The following is an 8,223-nucleotide window of genomic DNA, read 5'->3' on the forward strand; positions in this document are numbered from 1 at the left end:
TGTCTGAGGGAGTTTTGCAAACTTTTTATGGGGTCCTCACCTCTGAGGCTGACAGTTTCAATTCTTTTTATCCATAATCAAGTATTTAAATTTAAAGTTATGCAATCCTCTGACATTATAATCAGTACAGGGTGTTGTCTAGTGAAGACCTGGAAAGAGGAAGCAGAGGGCAGGAGAAGTCTGTTAATGGGAAGTGTGATGTAGTTTTGACATCTTACTTTTAAACCATTTAAAATAAATCATGTCCTATTCACAATGTCAATTAAAATATACTTCCAAAAAATAGAAGGAACCTTGTTGGTGCAGTGGTTAAGCTCTTTGTTGCTAACCAAAAGCGATTCAAAACCACTAGCAACTTTGTGAGAGAAAGATATGGCAGACATCTTCTGGGAAGACTATAGCTTTGGAAACTTTATACAACAGTTCTACACTGTCCTACTGGCTCATAAGTTGGAATTAAGTGGGCAGCACATAAAAAAAAAAAAAAAAAAAATTAAGTTGTGTAATATGCATAACAAAATATAAAATTATACATAAAGGAGTACATAGAAAGTAGGCTTTGTCATAGGAGTCCCAGAAAAAAAGAAAGAAAAGTCTAAACAAGAGAAAATAAATAATACAGAAATTTTAGCTGAAAACGTTTCCAAATTGTTGAAAACTATAACTCATAGATCCAACTTGCTCAACAAAACCCAAGGGCAAAAAGTCCTTTCCCTCATCCAAAAAAAAAGAAGAAGAAGAAAGTACACCATTACTAAATTGCTGAAAAATTGATGTTAAAGAGAAAATTTTGAGATGAACCAAAGAAAATAAGCACATAATTTATACATAAACTAGGATAAGAATGTCTAGAGACTTCTCAGAAACTATGTAAGTCAGAAGATAAAATGTCTTTAAATACATGTAAAGATACAAACAAACCTGTGGAACTAGAATCTTGTTACTAATGAAATTACCTTTTAAAATATAAAAGCAAAATGAAAATTTACTTTCCAGGCAATTAAAAGCAGCATATTTCTTACCAGAAGAATTGTAGTACAAGAAACATTACTATTACATGAAGAGGTATAGTATTGTTTGAAAGTGAACTGTAATAAGGGAAAGATGCATATTGTAATCCTAGAACAACCATAAATATAAAAATAGAAAATGAAATAAAACAAAAGTGTCTGGCAAATAAGCCAATGGTTTTGATAAAATAAAACAATGACAAAAAATAAGCTCAATTAAACCAAAAACATACAAGAAAAAGGAGATAAAGGAGAAATAGATAGGTAGGACAAATAGAAACCAAATAGCAAGATAGTAGATTTAAAGCAAACTATATGGATAACTTTATATCACAATGGGCTAAATGCTCCAATTAAAAGATAGAGGTTGTCAAGTCAAACAGAAAAGTAAGACCAACTATGTACTATCTATAAAAGAAACCCATTGAATCCAAATACACAAATAGGTTAAATGCAAAAGGATGGAAAATGTATACCATGCACATTATTGAATAGATGAATGGCTACACTAACACCAGATAATACACACTTAAAGAAAATCTGTGTATAAAAAGACACAGAGAGACAGTTGACAGTAATAAAAGAGTCAATAGAGCTGGAAGATATAATTATCATATAATATACACATAATTATGTACATTATTAAAAAGTTCCAAGTACTGAGGAAATGCTGATTGAAAGAAGAAATCATCAAATTCATAAATACAATTATAGATCTCAACATTCCTCTTTCTCTTTTCATTATTTATTGTGATTTGGGTGAAGATTTACAGAGCAAATTCACTTTCCATACAGCAGTTCACATATACTTTGTCCAATGTCATTGACCACAGTTTACCATGATGCAACCACTCCCCTCCCACTTCCTCCCCATAGTTACCTCTTCCCAGTGCCCATCCCTCCATACTCTCCTGCCCCCTGAGCTGTCTCCCTGTGCGTAAGTAGCCCTTCCTTCTCCCATGATTGTTCTCTCCAGGGTGTGTGTCTACTTGAGGTAAATGTTTAACTCACATGCCTGTACTTTCAACATTCCTCTTACAGTAACTGAGAGAACAAATAAGAAATTCCTAAAAGGATTTTTGCTGTTGGTTGCCATCAAGTCAATTCTGACTCATGATGATCCCATGAGTAGAGCTATTCCATAGAGTTTCCATTCTGTAACTTTTCAGAAGCAGATAGCCAGGCTTTACTTATGAAGTGCTCCCAGGTGGGTTTGAACCACCGATCTCTCAGTGCTTAGTGATTCACAACACCCAAGATATTGAAAACACTATCAAGCAACTTGAACTAACTGACATGTATAGAATACTCCAACCAACAATAGAAGAATAAGCTCTTTTTAAGCTCATTGGACGTATCCACTAAGATATACCATATGTAGGGCAAAAGCAAGTAACAATGATTGGATATGATGTAGAGTATATTCTATGACAAAAAAATAGAAATAAACTAGAAATTTATGACAGAAAAATATCTGGAGAACTTCCAAGTATTTAGAAATAAAACTATACATTTATGACTAATTCTTGAATTATAGACAAAAATCAAAAATTAATTAAAATATATTTTGACCTAATAAAAATGTTAAGAAAAATATTTGATACAAATAAAATATGATTTGTTTGATTTAGCTAAAGGAGTACTTAGAAAAAATGTATAGCTTTAACAGCTTAATCAGAAAAGAAGAAATAAATATATAAAATCAATGATCTATGCTGGCATCTTTAGAAGCTAGAATATAAAAGCAAATTAAATGCCAAATAAGCAGAGGAAAATGTAAGTAAGAATGGAAATAAAGAAATGGAAAAAAAGCTAAAGAGAAAAAACCCATGGGGAAAATGGATTATTTGAAAATCAATAAATTTAATAAATATATAGATAGATTAGTTAAGAAGAGAGAATACAAATATTAAGAAAGATAAAATAGGTATCATCACAAATCCTAAAGACAATAAATGTATAATAAGAGGATGCAATATGCAAATTTATGCCAGAAAATATTTAAAAGTAAGCTCACTAATTTCTAACAATGATACAAAAGTAATGCAATATGGAAAAGAAGCTAATATTGTCAGTTCTCTGACAATTGTAGTAGAAGAACAGATCAGTGGTTGGTAGGGTTGTGGAGGTGGTGTGGGAAGATGTATCTCAATCAGATTTCATAAGAGAAGGTACAGAGTAACAGAGTTATTCTGTGTTCTGATTGAAATGCTGGTTACATGTGGTCAAACTCATGGAAGAGAACATAAAAAATGAATTTTACTGTATACTATTTTAAAAATTAAAATTTAAAAAAATTTTTATAGAGACTTCTGGTAAGATGGTAGAATAGACAGACAAGCTAGACAGACCCTTTTCAAGAAAGAAAAGAGAAATCAATTGACAGAAATACAGAAGATAATCCTGGAGCCCCTAGCTTTGAAAGGAACTATACAGAAGTGGATTAGGCACCAACTAGTGGAAAAATCTGAATGAAAACAGTGAGTACAGTGGACTCTCAGCTACTCTGATAGGTCTAATAGCCTGAATATTTCCAAGTGGTGTTGGGACCTGAGAATTGACCTAAAGATAAGCCCTGGTTACCAAGAGCTGAAGGGATGACTGCGCAGGTGGCCTATGACTAGGAAGGAAACAGCAAGGAAGGAGACAACGTGAACTATGGAGTTTTGGCTCTCTAGAGGGCACAACCATTTTGATTTTTTTCAAGTGGTGGCCATTTTGGATATTTAAAGTGACCCAGGTTGCAGGCATTTTGAAGGTTTAAAAGCGGTGGTCATATTGGATATTTAAAGTGACTGAGGGCACAGCTATTTTGAATGTTTACAAGTGGTAGCCATTTGGGATATTTAAAGTGACCAAGGTTGCAGCCATTTTGAATGTTTACAAGTGGTGGCCATATTGGATATTTAAAGTGACTGAGGGCATAGCTGTTTTGAATGTTTACAAGTGGTGGCCGTTTGGAATACTTAAAGTGACCAAGGGTGCAGCCATTTTGAATGTTTATAAGCAGTGACCATATTGGATTTTAAAGTGACAGAGTTCCCAGTTAGATTTCAGGGACATAAGAATAGGCTCTGTTTGCGAAGGATGGCAGGGACATACAGGAGGCTGACAATCGGAAAGGCTACAGGTGGTGAGTGTATGTGTTGCCAGCTAGTGAATAGAGGAGCACAGTACCCTGATTATGTAGATAGATCCAAAGAAAACAAAAATCATGAGCAGGTCACTCCAGCATGCAATCACCAGTTAAATATAAACACAAAAACATCACAATGCAATGTCTCAGAACAACAGAGCATCACAGTCCACACAAAGAAACAAGATAAAACAGGAGAAACAAGGGACCAGGATACAGACCCCAAACACATCCCTGAGGAAGAAAGAAGCAGCATTGGAACTTGCTGATAAGGAATTCAAAAGAATTATATTTAGGCTTCAATGTATTGAGAGATAGATCAAGGAAAACACTGACAAAACTGAGGAAAACAAAGAGAAAACCCTACAACACGTTCGAAACACAATATAAGAACAAAATAAGTGAAAAATTAGAAGTGATACAAAATCTACAGATAGAAGGCCAGAAGATTAATTCTAAATTTTCAGGAATAGATAACACACTGAATGGGCAAAGGACTAGAATTGAATCAATGGAAGACAGAATTGGTGAGATTGAAGACAAATACCTCAACATTTCTTTAGAAAAGTGTCAATCGGGAAAAAGATCAAAACAAAATGAAGAAAGCCTAAGGATCATGTGGGATACCATCAAAAGGAATAGTCCATGTGTAATCAGAATTCCAGAACAAGAAAAGACAAATAAAACCACAGAGCAAATGGTCAAAGATTTGTTGGAAGAGAATTTTCCTGGTATGATGAAAGATGAGAATATATCCATTCAAGAAGTCCAAGAAACCACAAACAGGATAGACCACAAAAGAAAAGCACCAAGACATATCACCATCAAACTCATCAAAACCAAAGACAAAGAAAGAATCCTGAAAGCAGCATGAGAAAAACAAAAGGTTACCTACAAGGGGCAACCAATAAGATGAAGCTCAGATTTCTCAGCAGAAATGATGGAGGTGAGAAGACAATGGGATGGAATATATAAAACCCTGAAAGAAAAAAATTTCTAACCAAGAATTATGTACGCAGCAAAATTGTCCCTCAAATATCACTGTGAAATTAGGAGATTTCCAGATAAGCAGAAATTAAGGGAATTTGTTAAAACCAGAACAACCTTACAAGAGATGCTAAAGGGAGTCCTTTAGACATAGAACCAACAACAGCAAACAAAAACCAATCATTAACACACATGATGACATAACCCAGAAACCAACCCAGTTATGGAAGTATCCAAAGTAAATAAGCCTACAAGATTGTAAACAGGGAACCAGAGCCATCAATTGACAAATGAGGGCAACTACAAACCACAAAGAGGAAAAAAATGTGTAATTACAGAACTTCTAAATGGTAGGGAAGTCAAGACAACTGTGAGATAGAATAGACTATTCTAAACTTAGGACAAAACCATAAATCAAGGATAACCTCAAAAGAAAAATGATAAACCTTTACATCAAAATGAAAAAGAGGACCCGCACCAATATTTAGCAAATACTAAAACAATAGCAATGAAGGAAGTGATAAAATGATTCACAAACAAAACAAGCTCAGCACAGATAATTATATGGAATAAAGAAATCAGCACCACCATGAGAAAGCACATAACAAAATGACAGCAACAAATTCATACTTGTCGATAATCACCTATCTGACAGAGGATTTATCTCTAAAACGTATAGAAAACTCCAGCACCTCAACAGCAAAAAGATTAACAATTCAATTTAAAAAATGGGCAGAAGGCATGAATAAACACTTTGCCAAAGAGTATATTCAGGCAGCCAGCAAATGCATGAAGAAATGCTCAGGATCATTAGCCATTAGAGAGATGCAAATCAAAACAACAATGAGATACCATCTCACCCCAGCACTAATAGCAAAGTTCAACAAGACTGAAAATAACAAATGCTGACAAGGATGTGGAGAGTTTGGGACTCTCTACACTGGTGGGACTGTCAAATGATACAAGCACTGTGGAAAGCAGTATGGTGATTCCTTAAAAAGTTGGAATAAGAAATACCATTTGACCCAGCCATTCCATTACTAGGTATATATGCTAAAGAAGTAGGAGCCAGGGCAAGAATACATATATGCACACCCATGTTTATCTCAGTATAGCCAAAACATGGAAACAAGCTAGGTGTCCACCAACAGAAGAATGGATAACCAAACTACGGTACATACATACAATGGAATACTATGCAACACTAAAGAATAACATAGAATCCACAAAACACTGCATAACATGAATGAACTTAGAGGACATTATGTCAGATGGAGCTTGGCTGAAAGCAGAAACTAACCAAACCAAAACCAAACTCACTGCCATCAAGTGGATTATGATTCAGAGAGACCCCCATTGGGTTTCTGAGGTGGTAAATCTTTATGGCAGTCAATTGCTCTATTTTCCTTCCTCAGAGTGTGGCTGGTGGATTTGAGCCATCAATCTTCAGGTTAACAGTCAAATGCCTTAGGCATTGCACCACCAGAGAATATTGACTATGCAAAGGCTTTCAACTCTGTGCATCATAACAGATTATGATTAACATTTTGAAGAATGGGAATTCCAGAATACTTAATGGTGCTCATGCAGAACCTGTATGTAGACTAGGAGGAAGTCATTGAATTGAGCAAAAGGGTACTGAATGGAAATCAGGAATGGTGTATGTCTGGGTTGGATCCTTTTATTATGCTTTCTTAGTCTGTATGATGAGCAAATAATCCCAGAGCCTGGACTATATGAAGAAGAATGCAGCATTAGGATTGGAAAAAGACTCATTAACAGCCTGTGCTATGCAAATGACACAATCTTGCTTGCTAAAAGCAAAGAAGACTTGAAGCATTTACTGATGAAGATCAAAGAATACAGCCTACAGTATGGACTACACTACAACATAAAGAAAACAAAAATCCTCAAAGCCTGGCCAACAACAACATCTTGATAAACAGAATATGAAATTTGTCAAGGATTCTGTTTTACTTGTGTCCACAATCAACATCCATGGAAGTACTAGTCAAGAAATTAAATGACATATTGCATTGGGCAAATCTGCTGCAAAGATCTTTTGAAAGTGTTAAAAAGCAAAGATGTCACTTTGAAGACTAAGGTATGCCTGACTCAAGGTATTCTTTTAATAGCCTCATATGCATGTGAAAATTGGGTAATGTTTGAGGAAGAAGACTGCAGAAGAACTAATGCATTTAAATTAACAACAATTCGTTTTCATAAAGAATACTGAATATAGCATGGACTGCCAGGAGAACAAACAAATCTGTTTTGAAAAAATGCTCCTTAGAAGGAAGGTTGAGACTATGTCTCATGTTGTTTAGACTTGTTATCAGAAGAAATCAGTCCCTGTAGAAAGACATCATGCTTCATAAACTAGAGGATCAGTGAAAAAGAGGAGATTGATTGACAGAGTGGCTTTAACAATGAGCTGAAACACAGTGATTGTGAGGACGGCACAGGACTCCACAGTGTTTTGCTCTGTATTATATAGGGTTACTATGAGTCATAACTGACTGGATGGTACGTAAAAACAAGAAGAAGTCACTGTGTATTAAAAATATAAATATTCAGTCCTTTTAACTTGATTGGATGGATCTCATTTCTATTGGAAATTTATCATAAGTGTATGAAGTATATTGGTAAGCAAAGTTGTATCTGTTGTTGTTGTTGTTGTTATGTGCCATTGAGTCGGCCCCAACTCATAGTGATTCCTCCTTGGGTTTCTGAGGCAGTATCACTACGGAAGTAGATTGCCCAACCTTCCTTCCGAGGAGTGGCTGGAATGTTTGAACCGCCAGCCTTCTAGTTAGCAGTCAAGTGCCTTAGGCACTATGGTACCAGAGCTAAGGAAAGATTAGGAACATCCTAAGTGGTTTATAAATAAATGATCGTAAACTTAACTTTCTTGAACACCTATATGTATATATTTGCAAACATTGAAAAAGGATGACTAGGTGGCTATTCTTAGCACATACAAAAATCATTGGATATACTATTACACTGTGTGTTGGATTGGGTTCTCTAGAGAAACACAAAAACCAGCAAAGTATATATATATATATATATATATATATATATATATAT

This window comes from Orycteropus afer, unplaced genomic scaffold (assembly GCF_000298275.1).
Source record: "Orycteropus afer afer isolate SDZICR_OR568_19922 unplaced genomic scaffold, OryAfe1.0 scaffold00007, whole genome shotgun sequence".
Taxonomy (NCBI): Eukaryota; Metazoa; Chordata; class Mammalia; order Tubulidentata; family Orycteropodidae; genus Orycteropus; species Orycteropus afer.